Raw genomic sequence first — 21,193 nt, forward strand, 5'->3', positions numbered from 1 at the left:
CCATTCTTACATGAACCCTTCTCTTTAACACTTCATTAAGTCAGACAAGAATGAAGCAATTCACAGTATCTTCATTATAGATTTTTTAAAAATATCTCTTTCTTTAGACAGAGTTATAGGTTTGGTAGTGATATAGTTGGCTTATTAAGTTCTGCTGGTGACAGTTTGACCAAATGTTTTGACACTCCATTACATGTGTCTCTAACTTTCTAGTCTGATACATCAATTTATTTGCAGACTGTCTCCTAACCATTGAACCAGTACCACATACTTTAGGTTTTTGTTCTGGTAGCACTCAGTTCAAAGAATTAATTTCTGTATTAGTTTGAGAATGTTAACTGTTGTTACAGATAAACCAACGTGTTTCAATGGCTCAACAAAATGGGCATTTACTTCTCACTCTATTAATCATACGATGTGGAGATTCATCCAGATGTTTGTTATGCTAAAAGCATAGCAAAGTTTTCAATAGTTTCTCCATGGTGCAGGACAAGGATTAGAGTTCTGGACCTTTCATGAAAAGAGCTAAGACATACATTTAAGACCCTAGAGTGGCTGAGTGTAGTGACTCCCATCTGTAATCCCAGCAATTTGAGAGGCTGAGGTGGGTGGATCATTTGAGACCAGGAGTTCAAGACCAGTTTGGCCAACATGGCAGAACACTGTCTTTTCTAAAAATACAAAGATTAGCCAGGCCTAGTGGCATGCGCCTGTAGTCCCAGCTACTTGAGAGACTGAGGCACGAGAATCACATAAACCCAGGAGGTGGAGATTGCAGTGAGCCAAGATCACGCCACTGCACTCAAACATGGACAATATAATGAGACTGTCTCAAAAAACAAAATAAAATAAAATAAAAGCCCTGTGGTATATGCCCTCAGCAAAGGGGAAATCCAGAAATAGACAAAATATTATCAAAACCTTAACCCAGAAGTCACTGCTCATGGAAAAAAGAGTTCATCAATCCTGTGGCCCTAAGCTCCCTGAATCTCAGAGTGATCTGCAGAAGAGGGCAGAGAAGAAAAGAAATGCCTTCTTTGTAAGTGACTTTGTATAAAAGCAACTCACAGAATTTTTGCTCACGTTTCAATGGAGGAACTAATCACATGGTGCTGTCTGTTTGCATGGATTTGCCAAAGTCAATCCTATACTTTGGGAAGAGAGCTACACTTCTGTTGTTCAACAGTTAGCTGTCTTTGCTGCTAATACATACTTATCATACATGGGACAGAGTGTTTTTTAATTTTTCTTACTTATAAAGGATTTGCTCACTAGGACTATATCCTCAACCAAGATAGAAAACCAGTGCTTTTGAGGTGTGATGCTACATCCTGGCAGGTGGAATATCAAGCACAAAATGTTGATTAATTAGAGAACTGAGTGCTTGAATACGAGACCAAGATAAAGGTCAGGATCACAAACCTACCATTTACCAAGATCTGCAACAGACCCTAGGAAATAGCACACACACACAGACACACACACAAGCACACACACACACACACGCACATGTACCCCTAGTACAATGGTTCCTATCTTCGAGGACCTTAAAATTTGGTTGAGGAAAAGGGTTGAGGAAATAACCCAATTAAGTACAGCAATTGAGAAGTGTTATAGATGACAAGTATAAGGTACTAGGAAACAGTTCAACAGCAAAACTTAATATTGATTGAACAATTAGTAAATAGTTTCTTGAATGAAGATATCCAGAAGAGGACTAACAGCAAGGTGAAGAGTGAGATAAAAAACATTCCAGTAAAAGAAAAATCAGCCAGGCACTGTGGCTCACGCCTGTAATCCCAGCACTTTGGGAAGCCGAGGCGGGTGGGTCATGAGGTCAGGAGATCGAGACCATCCTAGCTAACATGGTGAAACCCCGTCTCTACTAAAAATACAAAAAAAATTAGCCAGGTGTAGTGGCCGGCGCTCCTGTAGTCCCAGCTACTCGGGAGGCTGAGGCAGGAAAATGGCGTGAACCCGGGAGGCAGAGCTTGCAGTGAGCGGAGATCGCACCACTGCACTCCAACCTGGCGACAGTGTGAGACTCTGTCTTAAAAAAAAAAAAAGAAAGAAAAGAAAAAAGAAAGAGAGAAAAATCATGTGAAACTGGAGTAGATTCTTTATTATGATCGAACAAATTAGCTTACAGCAGACCAAAGTTTATTTTTAGAACAACTAGAAAAGTCACATAAAATATTTAAAGGCATCAAAGTTCTGTTAAATCAATCAGGGTAAAGGGTCCAGAGGTTTGGAGAAATGGCTATAAAGAAATGCACTAATATTCCTAAGCAAAGGTCTGAGAATACGGCTTTGCCTGGGCAAAAAGATCACTGCTGGAGGAAAGAGGTATCTGGAGAGATTTCAGTGATCTTGCAAGGCTGAAGTAAAAAAAAAGCAAAAGAAAGAAACTGCGGGACAAAGATCCTGAGAGAAGAGAGGCTTGGAGAATTGTACGGGACACATGTGCAGTTGAACAGGTTATGAAGAAAGTTTCCGAAAAGCATAGCAAAGTTTTCAATAGTTTCGCCAAGCTGTGGGGACAAGGATTAATGTTCTAGACCTTTCATGAAAAGGGCTAAGACATACTTTTAAAAGCCCTAGTGTTGGCTGGGGGCGGTGGCTCACGCCTGTAATCCCAGCACTTTGGGAGGCCATGGTGGGCGGATCACGAGGTTAGCAAATCCAGACCATTCTGGCTAACACAGTGAAACCCAGTCTTGACTAAAAACACAAAAAAATTATCTGGGCATGGTGGTGGGAGCCTGCAGTCCCAGCTACTCTGGAGGCTGAGGCAGGAGAATGGCGTGAACTCGGGAGGCCGAGCTTGCAGCGAACCACTGCACTCCAGCCTGGGCGACAGAGCGAGACCCCACTAAAAAAAAAAAAGGCCTAGTGCTACCAATGGGGATGGGGTGGGGGTCTTGACTAGGAGTTGTCCAGGTTCTTGGCGTTTTGAACAAAGAATTGGACAAAAGGCACAAAGCAATGACAGAATGAAGCAATAAAAGCACAGATTTATTTAAACAAAAGTACACTCCACACAGAGACAGTGGTCTTCAGCAAGAGGCTCAAGAGCACTGGTTACAGAATTTTCCCGGGCTTAAATACACTCTAGTTGGTCACTTGGTTTACACCTTATATAAATGAAGGAGTGGCCCACAACCAGTCTGATTGGTTGTGGAAGGCAACCAATCAGAGGCTGAATGAAGTTACAAAAGTTATAACCTATGCAAACATCTGATTGCTTGTGGGAGGGGCCCAATTAGAGGCTAAAGGGAAGTTACAAAGTTAAAAAAAAAAAACCCTATGCAAGTAAACACTAGGCCCTGGCCAAACTGATTGGTTGTAGGAGGGGACCAGTGAGAGGTGCTTTCCATTTTTCATCTGCCATGCAGAAAGGAGAGGGCTTCAAAGGGTGTAGCCTCTATTTTTTTGTTCCTCGGGTGTGGAAAGTTGGGGTCTTCCTTTTGATGTAGTTCTAGGAAGTCAAAATAAATCGGCCTTAGGTTCCCTGCCTCCAGATTTCATTCTTCTGTATGCCCTCAGCAAATAAGAAACCCAGAAGTAGACTAAATATTATCAAAACCTTAACCCAGAAGTCACTGATCATATTAAGGACATTAGCTTCAGTATATCTTCCTTGAGAAAGAAAGGGGAGGATAATATAATTTGAAACCTCTATTGATTTTTATGCCCAATGTCTAACAGTTAGTCACATATTCTAAACATGCCAAAAAAAAAAAAAAAAAAAACAAACAAGAAAAAAAAAAAACAGAATTATATGATCAAACATTTAGAAAACATAAGAAAACAAAAATGGACTTATACGAATCCAATTAGTGGAAATAGCAGACAAGTACATCAAAATAATTATAATTAAGATGTTCAAGAAAAGAGATAAAAATATGGACAAAAAAATTAAAAAGGTAGAAAATTTAGCCAGAGAGATGAAAACTATTTTTTAAAATCTAATAGAACTTTTAGGGCTAAAGAAATAGGTATATTTAACAGCCAATTGTGCTTGTGAAACAGTAGGAAATTTGAATATAGGTCTGTGGAAAACATACTGTACTGTACTAAAGAGAGAAAAAAAGAAAATTACAGAAAAGTATGTGATAAACCTGTTGGAAAGAATGAAAAGCTCTAACAAACATGTAATTGGTGTCTTGAAAGGAGATGAAAGAGAATGGTGCAGCAGTGGAGAGAATGGTTGAGAATTTCTAAAACTGATGAAAGAGGCCAGGTCAGAAATTTGGGAAGTACTATAAATTTCAGTATAAATAAAAAGTAAACCGTAATGACATGATCAAATTAAGCCCATTATATTTAACTGCTAAATACCAGAGACAATGAGACAATTTTGAAAAGTCCCACAAAAAAAAGAGAGCCAGACAAGTAAGAATTTGTCTAATTCCAGAAAAACATATTTAAAAATCAGTGTACTTAGACTTTAGTTAATAACAAAATAATAATTATTATAATAATAAGAGGAATGATCCAAAACAAAGCTGCAAAAGGAAGAAATAGGGAAAGTTTATTCAGAATCTTGGAGACCATATTTAAGATTTTAGATTTTAGCTTTCCTTTCCTTACTCCTTATACGAAAAATAATTCAAGATGGATTAGAGACTTAAATGTTAGACCTAATACCATAAAAACCCTAGAAGAAAACCTAGGTAGTACCATTCAGGACATAGGCATGGGCAAGGACTTCATGTCTAAAACACCAAAAGCAACAGCAGCAAAAGCCAAAACTGACAAATGGGATCTAACTAAATTAAAGAGCTTCTGCCCAGCAAAAGAAACTACCATCAGAGTCAACAGGCAACCTACAGAATGGAAGAAAATTTTTGCAATCTACTCATCTGACAAAGGGCTAATATCCAGAACCTACAAAGAACTCAAACAAATTTACAAGAAAAAAACAAACAACCCCATCAAAAAGTGGGCAAAGGATATGAACAGACATTTCTCAAAAGAAGACAATCACACAGCCAACAGACACATGAAAAAATGCTCATCATCACTCGCCATCAGAGAAATGCAAATCAAAACCACAATGAGATACCATCTCACACCAGTTAGAATGGCAATCATTAAAAAGTCAGGAAACAACAGGTGCTGGAGAGGATGTGGAGAAATAGGAACACTTTTACACTGTTGGTGGGATCGTAAACTAGTTCAACCATTATGGAAAACAGTATGGCAATTCCTCAAGGATCTAGAACTAGATGTACCATATGACCCAGCCATCCCACTACTGGGTTATACCTAAAGGATTATAAATCATGCTGCTATAAAGACACATGCACACGTATGTTTATTGCGGCACTATTCACAATAGCAAAGACTTGGAATCAACCCAAATGTCCATCTGTGACAGACTGGATTAAGAAAATGTGGCACATATACACCATGGAATACTATGCAGCCATAAAAAACGATGAGTTTGCGTCCTTTGTAGGGACATGGATGCAGCTGGAAACCATCATTCTTAGCAAACTATCACAAGAACAGAAAACCAAACACCGCATGTTCTCACTCATAGGTGGGAACTGAACAATGAGATCACTTGGACTCGGAAAAGGGAACATCACACACCAGGACCTATCATGGGGAGGGGGGAGAGGGGAGGGATTGCATTGGGAGTTATACCTGATATAAATGACGAATTGATGGGTGCTGACGAGTTGATGGGTGCAGCACACCAACATGGCACAGGTATACATATGTAACAAACCTGCACGTTGTGCACATGTACCCTAGAACTTAAAGTATAACAACAACAAAAAAAAGAAATAAAAAAAGATTTTAGATTTTATCTTCAGGTAATGAAAACCTTTGGAAGACTTAACAGGGGAATGACATGATCAAATATGCATAATTAAAACCTTACCTTTGCAGTTCTGAGGAGAATGGATGGGGATGGGGGAAGAAAAAGAGTGGGAGACCAGGAATCTGGTCACCATAACTAGGAGTAAAAGCTATTAAAACAAAACAGAAGAACACTTGGCATAACTATGACTCAAGTTTAGGGAACAACCACAAGCAAGGTTGATTTGATCCTTGGTCTCTACGTGTTGAGTGAGACCTTATAAAAATATAAAACTTCCAACCAATGATTGTTGCAATATAGACAAGACTGAAATTACTGGTCAGGGTCCGGTGATCGGTGGTCAAATCTAGAGTCTCCACTCTACTGCCCAGGCTGCAATGCAGTGGCACAATTATAGCTCAGTGCAGTCTTGATCTCCTGGGCTCAAGTGATCCTCCTGCCACAGCCTCCTGAGTAGCTGGGACTACAGCCATGTGCCACCACACCCAGCTAATGTTTTGATTGTAGAGATCAGGTCTTGCTATATTGCCAGGTTGGTCTGGAACTCATAGGCTCAAGTGATTCTCCCACCTTGACCTTCCAAAGTGCTGGGATTACAGATATGAACCACCACACCCCGCCCTCAGTGATCAAATCTGTGGATACCTAACATTTGTCCAGGTGAGGACCTGGGAATTTGATACTGCTTGTATACACTGAAACGATATTTTGTCCTTTGTTGTGTTCTTAGCCAGATAATTTTAGAGATGTTCATGCTGCATATAGTCATAATAGGGATAAAACTTCTAACTGTGGTCATGAAAGGGAAGGAAACTAATGATTGTCAAGCACTTACTAGTGTCAGGCACTGTATTTTATGTTTTATATATTTCATCTCATTCAATTGTCACAATGACCTTGTAAAGCGGTCTTATTCCCTTTATACAAGTGAGAAAATTGAAGCTAAATTTAAGTAATTTGATGAGAGTGAAAGAGTAGTTTAGAAACTTGTTTAGGAAAGCACAGCTACCAAATGGCAGCTGGAAAGAAACCGAGTTCAATGACTTTGAAGTCTGTGATGCTTCCACTATGGCATTGCTCTGCAAAACCCTTTAGATCTTTTTACATCATCACTCACACTTTCAGGTAAGGATTTTGGTTCTACAAAAAGTTGAGCAGGGAAGGAAGTAACCAGTACTGTCCCAGGAAGTGGGATCAAGGGCAGAGTAATAAAAGGAAAGTGACTCAGTTTCAGTGATTATTCTGATCTGATCTTTTTTTCCCAACTTGGTGAGTCATATATAACTTTGTTTTATGATGACTTCTATTAACTAGAACAATAAAATATTAATAAGCATATACAATTCCATAGAATAAGATCATCACAATGATATGAGAAAAAAGAGATAGTTACAATATATAATGACATTTTGGAGAAATGTAGAGTTTCTCAAAATTTTTCTTTGTAAGTATGTAATTGTCTCTGTGTACAAATATCTAACCTTGGCCCTGGCCCCCATCAGTTTTCAATTAAGACTGAGCTGAAAAATATGGAACATGGTATTACCCTATTTTATTCTTTAATGAAATATTACATGATGCATGGAAAATCCTGTGCATCACATAAGACTTACTGTTTCTTCAGAAAGAATATGAAGGAACTGAAGAACAGTAATGCATGAAAACACATTTAATAAAAGTGACCCAATACCTCTGCTACAAGTTCCAAGCTCAGTATCTCATAAAGGATGACTATTCTTGAGAAGAAGCAGAAAACTGCAGAATTTCTTAAAAAGTAAAAGTAGAGAATCAGATAGACTTTTAATTATACAGCTCCTGAAACAACAGCAAAATCCCCATAAACAATGTAGTTGTACTCTAGGAAGGACTGAGAGTGGTTTATGGAGGCTTTGAGAGATGGGGTCAGAAAAATCAACCACTCATTATCTGGGGACCATGATTCTTGGACACTTTAGATAGCATGGTGTTAAGCAATCAGCCTGTCTGGAATGGAATTAGTATTTCTGCTCTGCTATGTACCAAAAGTGTAACATTTTCAAGTTTTTTTGAATTTTATATGCTTCAGTTTAGTAATGTAAAAAATAAAAATAGTAGTGAAATCCATCCCATGAAGTTATTGTTTAAATGAGTTAATAGATGCAAACTAAAAATATTATCTGGAAAATAACAACTACTCCGTAATTGTTAGATACCGTGACATCACCACCACCACCACCATCATCATCATCATCATTTTAATGTTATGGTTAATGTATCATCATGATCAACATTTCTCTGTTTTCTACAACTTTGCCTTTGGGATGTCCATTTTGCTCAGACTCCTTAACTATTTCATTTTGTCTTTCTTAGTCATTATTTTCCCTTTTTATTTTTCCATGTTTTTCCTTTCTTTCTCCCTCCCTTCCTTCCTTTCTCTTCTTTATAACTCTGTTTTTAATTATTTTAAGTGTAATATTTGATGCATATAAAATAATACTTACAGCAGATTATAAGGTTCAATAAATAGTCATAAATCAACCACTCCCATATCTACCACACTGATTAGGAAATAAAGCATCACCGGCACACCTTGGAAGCCCCTGCTTGCCTTGTCCTGGTTCCATCATGTCTCTTCATTTCCCATAAATTCACTAATATCTTGAACTTTCTCATTATCACTATTTTAAAAATATATAACCATTTTATCTCTGTGTGTATTCTTAATCAATGGATTGTTCAATGTTGCATGTCTTAAAACTTTATGTACGTAAAATTTTTCTTGTTTATAGTCTTCCACGTTGCATTTTCACCTCTATCTTGTGATTCCAAGGTAGATCCATGCCAATTTTAGCTGTAGATCATTCATTTTTATTGCTTACTAGGATTCCAACATATAAATTCACCACAATTCTTTTAATCAATTTTATTGCTAATAGGTCTTTGTGTAGTCCCTAATTCTGTGCTGTCATCAACAGTATTTCTGTGAACATTCTTATACCTATTTTTTGGTTTGCATGTTTCAGATTTTCCTTAGGATACAATCCAATGAATGAATTGTTGGATAGTTGAGCATTCTCAACTTTACTAAATACTAATAATATTAGACTATTTTCTATGGCAGCTATCATGCTCTACATCCCAACTAGCAATATATTAGAATTTGGTTACTCCAGAGACTCATTTGCACTAAATAGTATCTCTCTTTTTTCTGCCTAGCAAAAACTTAAAATGAAATCTACTTGGAATTCAGGACATAAGGGTCTATAGCATTTTGCTGGTCCTGAAAACTTTGTTATTGTTGTTGTTTATCATAGTTAACACTTTCTTCTTTAAAGCTTCTAATCTTATTACAACTTTAGTAGATGAGAATATTGAAGGTAATAATTTGAAAAAAGTTCCAGCATGTAAGGTTTTAATTATGCATATTTGATCATGTCATTCCCCTGTTAAGTCTTCCAAAGGTTTTCATTACCTGAAGATAAAATCTAAAATCTTAAATATGGTCTCCAAGATTCTGAATAAACTTTGCCTATTTCTTTCTTTTGCAGCTTTGTTTTGGATCATTCCTCTTATTATTATAATAATTATCATTATTTTATTATTAACTAAAGTCTAAGTACACTGATTTTTAAATATGTTTTTCTGGAATTAGACAAATTCTTACTTGCCTGGCTCTTTTTTTTTTTTTTTTTTTTTTTTTTTTTTTTGTGGGACTATTTTCAAAATTGTCTCATTGTCTCTGGTATTTAGCAGTTAACTATAATGGACTTAATTTGATCATGTCATTGTGGTTTACTTTTTATTTATACTGAAATTTACAGTACTTCCCAAATTTCTGACCTGGCCTCTTTCATCAGTTTTAGAAATTCTCAACCATTCTCTCCACTGCTGCACCATTCTCTTTCATCTCCTTTCAAGACACCAATTACATGTTTGTTAGAGCTTTTCATTCTTTCCAACAGGTTTATCACATACTTTTCTGTAATTTTCTTTTTTTCTCTCTTTAGTACAGTATAGTATGTTTTCCATAGACCTATATTCAAATTCCCTACTGCTTCACAAGCACAATTGGCTGTTAAATATACCTATTTCTTTAGCCCTAAAAGTTCTATTAGATTTTAAAAAATAGTTTTCATCTCTCTGGCTAAATTTTCTACCTTTTTAATTTTTTTGTCCATATTTTTATCTCTTTACATGCTGAAGCACCTTAAAAAAAAAAAAAGCTATAACACAGTAGGCTATTATAGCTAGATAACTGAAAACATATCATCTCTGTTGACCTGATTTCTCCGTGAAGATGTTGACAAGCTGAAAGAGATTCTCTTCAGGAAGGTTAGAGACCAAGGATACAGAGATTAAATTCCTCCACCTTGATATCTTGGGAATGGTATTGAGTCATGCTGGCAGAGCTTGGTGTGGAGGCTGACTTGTCTCAGGCAGTTCGTGTTCTATGGCTGTGCAACTCCAATGGCAAGAGCTAAAAAAATCAGATTAAATAATTTACACTTTCTTTTTTAAAAAACTATATGTACATACTTATATGTTTCTAATAATTAAATGCACAATGAAAAACAAATATATTTCACTATATTTAAGATCACTTTTGACAGAAATTCCCTTAGTTTTCTATGTTAGAAGTATAGTTTGATTCCATAAGCAAAATTTTGAGAGAGACTCTTTTGGTCTTTCATAATGCAATATACAAAATTCCCAATGGAGAGGGTTAAAGTCTTTCTCTCTCTCTTTTCTCTCTTTCTATATATACATAAAATATATATTTTATATATATTTATATATGTACACACAAGTGTATATATACACATACCTGCCTATATATATATACACACACACATATAAATAAATATATATATAAAAATGTGGGGGGTGGATAGATGTAAATTGCTTGGGAAGCAAGAAGTCTTGCAAAAATTGTCAGGCCCACAGAAATTCCATTTGGGCTGCCAAATTTGCATTAGTCCCGCCCACAGTTTGAAATGTCACCCCACCCTCTCTTTGCCATCTGCACCACCACCTACTGAATCCTATGTCTCTAGTCTTAGAGAACAGAAGCATCTGCCTATGACAGGCACATTCAGAATTGCCCCCAAACAGATTCAAATGAAAATCCAAAAGATTTATTAAAGCAGAGTTACTATATATATATATATATATATACACACATATATATATGTTTTTAGAGTGAAAGCTTTACGATTATAAGGTTTTCAGTCTGGTTTCTTTTTTCCTGATTTCTTCTACGTTATAAGCATACACAAAGAGGATATTTTTATGATAGATCTAAAATCACTTTGATAAATTAGTAACATACAAACTCTGCAAATGTTTTCACTTGTTGCTAATTAAATGATGCAGCTGTTTTTCTACTGATTACTAGCCATTTATTAATTTATTCATCTAGTACACATTTTTGAGGCCATAAAGTATTAGAGAATCAATACGTTTGCACTACTCCTGAAGACCATGACCTAGTGCAGTGCTGTCTAATAAAAATATGATGTGTAGCACGTATAAAACATTTAATTTTCTAATGTCAGGTTAAAAAGAGTAAACAGAAAGAAGTAAAATTAATTTTACTAATGTACAGTTAGTTGTCCTTCAGCATCCATGGTAGTTTAGTTCCAGGACTTTCCCCAGGCACCAAAATCCACAGATGCTCAACTCCCAAAGTATTTGCATATAACTTATGCATATCCTCGTATATATTTTTATTTATTTGTTTTTTGTTTTGTTTTTGTTTGTTTGTTTTTTACAGAGTCTTGCTCTGTCACCCAGGCTGGAGCACAGTGGTGTAATTTCAGCTCATGGCTACCTCCACCACCTGGGCTCAAGTGATTATGTTGCCTCAGCCACCCAAGTAGCTGGGATTACAGGCATGTACCACCACACCTGGCTAATTTTTGTATTTTTAATAGAGACAGAATTTTGCCATGTTCATCAGGCTGGTCTTGAACTCTTGGCCTCAAGTGATCCACCTGCCTTCACCTCTCAAAATGCTGAGATTACAGGCCTGAGCCATTATGCCCAGCCTCCTCCTATACACTTTAAATTATTTCTAGTTACTTATAATGCCTAACACAATGTAAATGCTATGTAAATAGTTGCTATTACTGTGTTGTTTAAATAATAATGTTAAGGACAAAAGGTCTGGATGTGTTCAGTACAGATATTTTAGATCCAAAGTTCATGAAATCCATGGATGCAGAACCCATGAATATGGAAGACTGACTGTACTTTATCTCAATATATCCAAGATTCTATCATTTCAACATGGAACCGATATAAAAATTATTGTGATGCTTTATATTCTTTCTTTCTGGTACTTTTTAGAAATCCTGTTCATACTTTACAGTTATAGCATATCTCAGTTTGGATGTGCTCCTTGCAAGTGCTCCTTACCCACATGTGGTTAGTGACTGCTACGTTGGACAGCACAGGTCTAGCAGATAGATGATATTCATTCACTCTTTCAGAGTGAGGCAAATGGCATGCAAATAAGTACTCAATCAAAGTGTGATGAGTGTGATGAGGGGGTGTTTACAGGGGCACTTGTTAATCTTACGAGACTAGAAAAGTTTCCCAGAAGAATTTTAGGCCAAGGATTAATTGAAAAATAGGAGTTATACTTGCACAATAGAGAAGCAACAGAGAGAAATAGGCAGTTTTCCAGACCAAGCAAACAATATGTGCCACTTTAAGGTGCTGAAATAAGTCCAATATAGGAAGACATATGCAATAGAAATAGCAACTAATTATATATAATGGACTGACGTTCAAGACGCAATGGGAATATGGAGAATCAAGGATCGTGGGGTTAGGAAAGAAGGTAAAAAGTTTAACTAGGAGTTGAAGAATGAATGGGAGTCTGTAAGAAGGACTAATAGGATTGGGAAGGAGAGAGGGTTTCTCAGGTAAAGCTTAAAGTTATAAATGAGCAAGGCAACATGGAAAATTTGAGATCGCTCCTTTAGGATGAAGATGAGAATATTTGTGGTAGTAGTAGGAAATGAAACAAAAGAGCAACACTGGGGCCAAATCACGAAGGGTCTTCTTTGCCGGGATCATATCAACTTTATGTCACAGATGACAAGCTCATATTGAAGAGTAAAGCCATGCTGTGATCAGGCTGGTACAGCATAGCCTTCTTTCTGCATTGGAGAGTCATTATCATATTCTTGCCTTGGTACCCTGGTACTTCTAGGACTGTCATCTCGCTTTCACTCGCTCTCTGCTTGCTTTTTCTCACTGTCACCTTGCTTTTTAAAATTCCTATGGAAACCTGCCTTTTGACAATGGAATCCAGTACCCTGGGATCTGGACACCTATGATAGCATCTCATCATGTTCGCAATACATTGCTTGGATCTGATCAGCTTTCAAGTTCTCCTGTTAAAGGTAAACCCTTTACTTTTACCTTGCTGCAGAGCTGAGCACTCCAGGTGGGAAGGATGGGATCTTAGCATGCTAATGACAGTTTAAAGAATTTAGAAAATTCTTTTCTTTTTCAAAATTACCTGGAGTTTAGACAATTGTCTCGCAAGACACTAAAAAATATCCTGCTTTTGTTCTGTAGGACACTTCTGAGCAGGTACTTCTTTCTCTTTCTTTAAGAATCCTAAGCCCCTACAAAGAAAATAGTTGATGGGGAGAAAATTACACGGCATAGAAAGATGAAAGATAAAAGTATATTAACATAGTTTAAAGGATTATTATACCTATTGCATGTGCAAGGATGTGTGAAAAAATTAAATTCTTTTAAATATACCGAAGTCTTCTTTGGACATTGATTTTTGTCTCATTTATTCATTGACTAAAAAATATCTACAGGCCAGGTGCGGTGGCTCATGCATGTGATCCCAGCACTTTCGGAGGCCTAGGCAGGCGGATCGCCCGAGGTCAGGAGTTCAAGACCGTCTCTACTAAAAATACAAAAAAAAAAAAAAAAAATTAGCTGGGCATGGTCATGGGCGCCTATAATACCAGCTAGTTAGGGGGCTGAGGCAGGGGAATTGCTTGAACCCAGAAGGCGGAGGTTTCAGTGAACTGAGATCATGCCACTATACTCCAGTCTGGGTGACAAGAGTGAAACTCCATCTCAAAGAAAAATAAATAAATAAATAAATAAATAAATAAAAATAAAAATATCTACTGAGTGCCTACTAAGCCCAAGTGCTATATTCTGAGTGCTGTATATACAGTGATAGACAAGACAGATAAGGTCCCTGGCCTCAGTGAGAAAAATGCTAAGAAGAAAAAATAAGACAATGGGATATTGAATACAGCAGTAAGGATGCTTCCTTTCTCAAGTTACAGAAATAAAAAAAGAACAAAAATTTTAGTCAATAAGGATATTGATTATCTCACACAACATAAAGTTAGTGGTTAGAAGAGTTCCAGGATAAGTAATTCAAGAACTCATTTACTTCATCATTTACAGAAATTATTTCTGCTTTGCCATTTCCAACATGTTGGCCAGTCCTGTTTGCCTGGATAGCAGAGTCTCAGTAGTCATTTTCAGACAATGATATCCTGGGGATAGGAAAGGCCGCATTCTTTTTAAGCAGTGAGATACATTTTTCTAGAAGTGCAATGCCCTGGCCCCCACTCAAAACATCCTCTGTATTATATAACATATTTATTCCTAGACCAATCAATTGTTAATAGTCTGAGACAATGATGAATGCCTTAAAATAATCAAGGATCTTGGCCGGGCGTGGGTGGCTCATGCCTGTAGTCCCAGCATTTTGGGTGGCCGAGGCAGGCAAGTCACTTGAGGTTGGGAGTTGGAGACCAGCCTGGCCAACATGATGAAAAGCCATCTCTACTAAAAATAGGAAAATTAGCCAGTCATGGTGGTACTTGTTTGTAGTCCCAGCTACTCAGGAGGCAGAAGCAGGAGAATAGCTTGAACCCGGGGAGCGGGGGATTGCAGTGAGCTGAAATCACACCACTGTACTCCAACTTGGTGACAGAGCAAGATTCAGTCTAAAACAACAACAATAAAAACAAAAACAAACAAAAATTATAAAGCACCTTGCTTTGCGGTTAGAAAGGGTCCAGTCTCCCTTGAAGATCTTGTTCTTCTAGGGGACGTGAATAATACCAAGGTCCTATCATCAAACAGTGACTGTAGAATAAGCAGTGAAAAGTGTCTGCTACAGTGAGTGGCTGAATTGGAAGGAGTGGGAGATCTGAGAAATCTCTCTGAGATAAAATTGAACCAAGATCTAACTGATGAGAAAGACACAGCCATACAGCAATCTGGGGGAAGAATATTCCAGGCAAAGTGAAGAGCAAATGAAATGGATCCAAGATGGGGAAAAGTTTGATGTGCTTGAGGAAATAAAAAAGACAGTGTGGATGAAGTTCAGAGAATATTTGGGAAAGTGAAATTTAAAAGGACCCAGAAGCAAGTACTAGCTCAATCTACATAGTCTTGTGAGCCACTGTAGGAAGCTGAGTTTTATTCTGTTGAAACTTAGATGTCATTGGAAAATTTTGAAGCTGGAGTTTTTTTGTTTTTTTTTTTTTTTGAAACAGAATCTCACTCTGTTACCCAGACTGAAGTGCAGTAATGAAATCATAGCTCACTGCAGCCTTGAACTCCTGGGCTCAAGCAATCCACCTGTTTCAGCCTCTCAAATGGTTGGCATTACAGACATGAGCCACCGTGCCCATCCAAGCCTGAAAAAATGTTAAGCCATTTAAAAACAGTTACTTTGGTTGCCATGTAGGAATGAGTCACAGTGAGGCAAGAGTAAAAACATTTAAGAAACAAATGTAGTAGAACAGGCAAAAAATCATCATAGCTAGTATAAAAACATTATATTAAAGATGGCAAGGAGATGCCAGTTATATTTTGGGGTATTGCTGACATGATCTATCAATGGATTGTTTGTCAAGGATATGAAAAAAGACAGAAATAAAACATAACTTTTGGGTTTAGGGCCAGAACAATTGAGTAGATATTTGTACCATTAACTGAAATGGAAAGTTATTGAGGAGAAACTGATTTTGTTGGGCTGAAGAAAATCAAGAATTCTGTTTTGGACATGTTGAGTTTGACATTCCGATTATATCCAAGGAGAAATATGAATACAGAATTGGCCAGTGATTTGGACAGGGTTTTCAGCCGGAGACAATTTGGGTAATCATAATATGGATTAGATTTTAATTTGTGGGACTAGATGAGATCATCTAGAAAAAAGGAGATGGAGAAAAATTTCATCTAAGGACACATTAAAATTTACAATTTTGTCCTATGAATCTAGATTAGCAAAGTATCCTAAAGAGGAACTACCAATAAGGTAAGAGAAAAGCCAGGATACTGGAGCATCTTGGAAATCAAGAGAAGGAAGTGTTACAGGATTGAGAGGTAGTCAACTGATCAGTGCTGCTGAGTGACGGAGTGAGAGAAAGACATAGGATTGACCACGGGCTTTGGAAAATGGAAGTTGCTGAAGACTTAGATAATAGCCTTTACTTAGTGAAGTCTGTATAAATAGCTGTTGAGTTAAAATGCTATTCTGGTCTGTCTTTTTTTTTTAATCTCACCACTGTCCCAAATTCCAATTATGATAAATATCTAAACATTTTTAGTACAGCATAATACATATTTTGCTTTAACGTGGCCTTGATGATTAGCCATTCTTAAAAAGATTTGATTTAACATATTGTTGGGGATAATTCTCCAAAGGTCTCTTAAATTTCTGTATATCTTGCTAGTGGAGGAACTTAGCCTTTGTTCTGAACTCTTCCTAAAAATGTTTTATAGGGAACAACCTTGAAAGATGAAGATGGTGTCTTCTTCCGGAGCAAAAACGTTTGTTTATTGTTGTGTATAAATACGTATGATGTATTCTATGTATGGGAGAAAGGCCATTCATGCTTATTGCCCATTAGAAAGGATCTGTTTCCTAAGCTCAGAATGCCTCTCCAATAATGTAACCCACTACATGTGTGGATAGCATCTGTCTCTTTTCTAATCTGCCTGTGGGAATTGGAGTATAGGCCTAAATGATAATACTCTGGTATCAGCTAATACAATGAGTAATAAAGTTTTTTTTTCTTTGACCTTGGAGCTTCATGTCTTCTGTTGGCAACCAAAAATTGTGGCAGCCCAACCTGATAGCTTGCAAGTACAATAAAATTTCCCATCCTTGGCAGTACTTGACACACAAATGTATCTCAGTGATCTAAGCTAATGAAAACAATTATTTATTTTTAGTTCAAAATGTTTAGTCTCCATAATCATTCTATTACATAGTTTTTTTTGTTGTTGTTGTTCTATTAAAACATTGTATACTTTCAAGCCTTGCCTATATGACTTTGGCTGCTATTTCCACTAGGAAAGGAGCTGTTCCTTGTGGACATTTGGTATAATGTTCAAGAGGTATCTTGAACAGACATAGAGTGAATATTATAATAATATATTGAAAGATCTCCACAGTTTCTATCAAACTTTACAGCTCATATTCTACTTTTCTGTAACTACAAATGGAAATAGAATTATGATGTTTTGAAACTGATACACTAGTTTCTGTGAAAAAGAAAAAATAAGTACTGCCATTGTGTTGTAATTAATATTGCTTCAGTAATACATGATAGTTTATTTTCTCCTTCTTCACACACTCAGAATAATAAATTACAGAGAGAGAAGAATCTCAGAGAGCATGATTTCTAAGGCCTACTTTTACATATGAAGAAATGGAAACTGAAGCATGTTGCTGAGTTAGTTATATTACCAGGATTGAATTTAGACTTCTGATTGTCAGCTAATTTTTCCTGTCACGGTGTTTTATATACTTATTCCCTCGGACCTCTGTCCTCTGTTAATCCCTTAGTGCCAAGAAGGAGGAATGTTCTGAAAAACAATGTATAGTGTCAAGAGAAATCATGTGGCAGATAAATGAGACAAAAAGGATCAGGTTTATAGCTGAGGCTCCTCAGTCACCAATGGCCAGCTATTGCCAGCAAATTCTACTAAAGACAAATGAACAACCCAAACTGGAATTTTGAAATCTGCTCACTTAAAAAAAATCCCATTGACTAGAAATTCAGAGAAATTGTTATGAGCAAGTCATCAACAAATTAGCAATGCCAGACACAATTGCAACATCCATTTGTTCCTTTATTTAATTCCCCGGGCAGGTCAACTGAAAGAATAAATCACATGAGTCATTTGTCATTAAGTAGGACAAAAGCTCGGGAGTTTGATTTTATATATATATAGTTATTTCCTTTGCAACATGTTTTAAGCATTACATAAACATAGAATAAGAATCCTTCTGCAACTAGACACACAGCAATACTTTTTAACAGATTATAAATCAATTTTAGACTTCATCCAGTTTGTCTATGTTTAATTTTCCCTGCAGAGACAAAAGGTACAAATTTAAAATTTATATCTTATACAGAGTAACAATCTTATTTGTTTATTTAATGGCCTAAGATCGATTATATTTCTTCTTTTGAACCTATTAAAAAGTGAACAAACTTCCATTTCATTTTCTTCCTTTTATGTGTAATCTTGTTTACAACTCTAGGTTTGTTGACACCACTTGATTCTAAGAATGATTGATTCCTGTCTCCAACCAACCTTAAGAATTTTCTTTAAATCAACTCCAATGAGCTTCTGATTTTCCTCTTACTTAAGGGCTATAAAGCTGCACTGTCTAATCAGCAAAAGGATTTATATCTAACAAGTTCTTGATATTTAGCTGGTAACTGGGAAGTTTATTCACTGCCATCTAAGTGGTGAGAATTATTTTTACCTACATCAATCATTTCTATGGTTAAATGAGAAGCAACAGCGTGGTGAGTCTGAGCACAGCAGTCAACAGCTGTTAAGACAGAGACATTTTTTTTTTTCCCTTTAAATTTGCCTCAGCATTATGTCCTAGTGCTGCTTAAGCCACTTCTGATATTCTGGAGGGCTATAAGACTTTTATATGGACTTAAATTTGTATAGTTAAGAAATCATTGGCAAACAAAAAAAAGTTTTTTATTGAAACCAACGTATACTTAAATTCATCCTCATTTGTATAAACAGCTTATCTTTTAAAAATACGCAGAAAAAACTGCCACGTTGCATGTAACTGAAATTGAGTATATTAATATGCTTTTTCCTAAATATGCCAATAGATGCCATTATTATTTAACACATGGGATTCAGTTTCATGGCACAACTATATCTAAATTTAGCTGTGCCATGAAACTGAATCCCACATGTTTATGAAGAGACAAACATGCCAATATGGACTTCTTATGAAGAGGTAGTCCATTAAAATGAATCTCCGTAAGGTTACTATACATTATCTTTACGTTTTAAAAGCTGTAACAGAAAGTACTGTGTTCTGTTTTGTGAACACTGTGAGCTTAATTCAAAGGCTTGTTCATTCTATTATTGGTCTTGTAACGTCTCCTGCTTTTATGATTGTATTTTGTTGCCTCTCTCCAATGTAGTCTTGCCTGTTTGTCATTTCTTTGTTACTAAATATAAGTGAAAATGCCATGATATTGTTCTTCTGATTTTCTTTAGGGAAATTTTGACTCATTGCTTCAGTTTTGATATCCTTACTCCCCTCTCCGCTACTGTGGTTCACTCATGTTGGCTTTATACCATTATAGTACCAATAAAAAATGTTGTGACAGCATTATCACTAAGTGATGTTGCATATCTGTATTTCTATTTTTATATTTCTTGATATTACTTGCTGTTGTTATATTGAAGTCAAGAAGGGTATTAGATTGTTAAATTATGGCTAATCATATTACTAAAATGTTAATAAATAGATAAATATATAGCATTTAATCAAAACATCATTATTCACTTATGGAAATGTATGTTAAGTACTTTTTCAAAATTAAATGATCAAAGGAATTCACTTAAGTGGGGGTTACGAAGCTATCTTAGTTAACCTGTTTATAATTTAGCAGGACCTTTTGACAGATGAGCTGTCTTCAACAACTTGCTTTATAAACGTAGCTTAAATTATTTGCGATAAACTAAAATATAGACCAAAATCACATTTACCTATTTTATTTGAATTTACTCACCAATATGAATTTCTTTTCAAATGTAAAGCAAATTACCATCACAATCTATAATTTGCATGCAGACATTCTATTTCTGTTACCTATCCTGTTATAAATGGCCTTCTTCTCTTCAATTCTCACTTACTAGTCTGTCCTCAACAGAGCTGTAAAAATAATTTGCTTAAATTGCAGGTCTTACATCATTATTCTATCGCAAAACATTCAGTGAGCCCCAATTTTCCTGTAGAACAAGGAAAAGCAGGTATTCAGAACACTTCACATTCTGGATACAACCTTCTTTGCAAAACTTATCCCTCTCTATATGTGTTCATGGATTGTAACACACTTGGCAGAATTAAATTGTATGATGTTTATTTGTTTTTTTAGACAAAAATACATATAACTATTTTAATTATAATTCATCTTATTTACTAGTAACTTTTAAAGTTTTTGACAATGTTATGGACTTATAAGTTATCACACAGTCCTTTTTAATTTGATATATATTTTTTGATTTCTGACTGAGAAATTTTGATTTCTGAGCTCAGAAAGTTGTCACTTACTTGATATGACAGAATTGGCAAAGTCAGAAATAGAATCTCTATCTTCTGATATTTAGTCCAGTGGGTTTGGTTTCCAGTGGCTTTGATTTTTTTCATATTAGCAAGCTGCTTCAGTATCATGTTATCATTCAGCAACATCAATATTGTTGTTATTACATAAAAAGAAAAGAAAAGCAAATAATAAAACTATAATGCTAGTTATTACATACATATTAAATATTATTAAATCTTTAAATATAATTATACAATAACTATATTAATATAACTTTTACAAAGTAGAAAAAGCAAATATGAAAACTGAGATAAAATATATGAGTCAATTCTTTTTGTACCTGGGACAATATTATATATACCATTTAGACATGATAAAACATTGAAAATATTGTGATATGTTGTAATAGTTTAGGAAAAATATTCATATATGTCATATCATTAGGGAATTTTAAGATTGTATGAATCTAATATAGCATCTAGAATGAATAATAGTAACCAAAAATGGGTATAAATTGCAAGATTGCATTTTTTTTTTTTTTTTGAGACAGGGTCTCGCTTTGTCACCCAATCTGGAGCATAATGGAATATTCACAGTTCACTGCAGCCTCTACCTCCTGGGCTCAAACAATCCTCCCACCTTGGCCTCTCAAGAAGCTGAGACTACAGGCACATGCTACCACACCCCACTAATTTTTATATATATGTATTTTTTATAGAGATGGAGTCTCACTATGTCACCCAGGCTGGTCTCCAACTCCAGAGCACTA

The sequence above is a fragment of the Rhinopithecus roxellana genome, chromosome 6 (assembly GCF_007565055.1).
Source record: "Rhinopithecus roxellana isolate Shanxi Qingling chromosome 6, ASM756505v1, whole genome shotgun sequence".
Classification (NCBI taxonomy): domain Eukaryota; kingdom Metazoa; phylum Chordata; class Mammalia; order Primates; family Cercopithecidae; genus Rhinopithecus; species Rhinopithecus roxellana.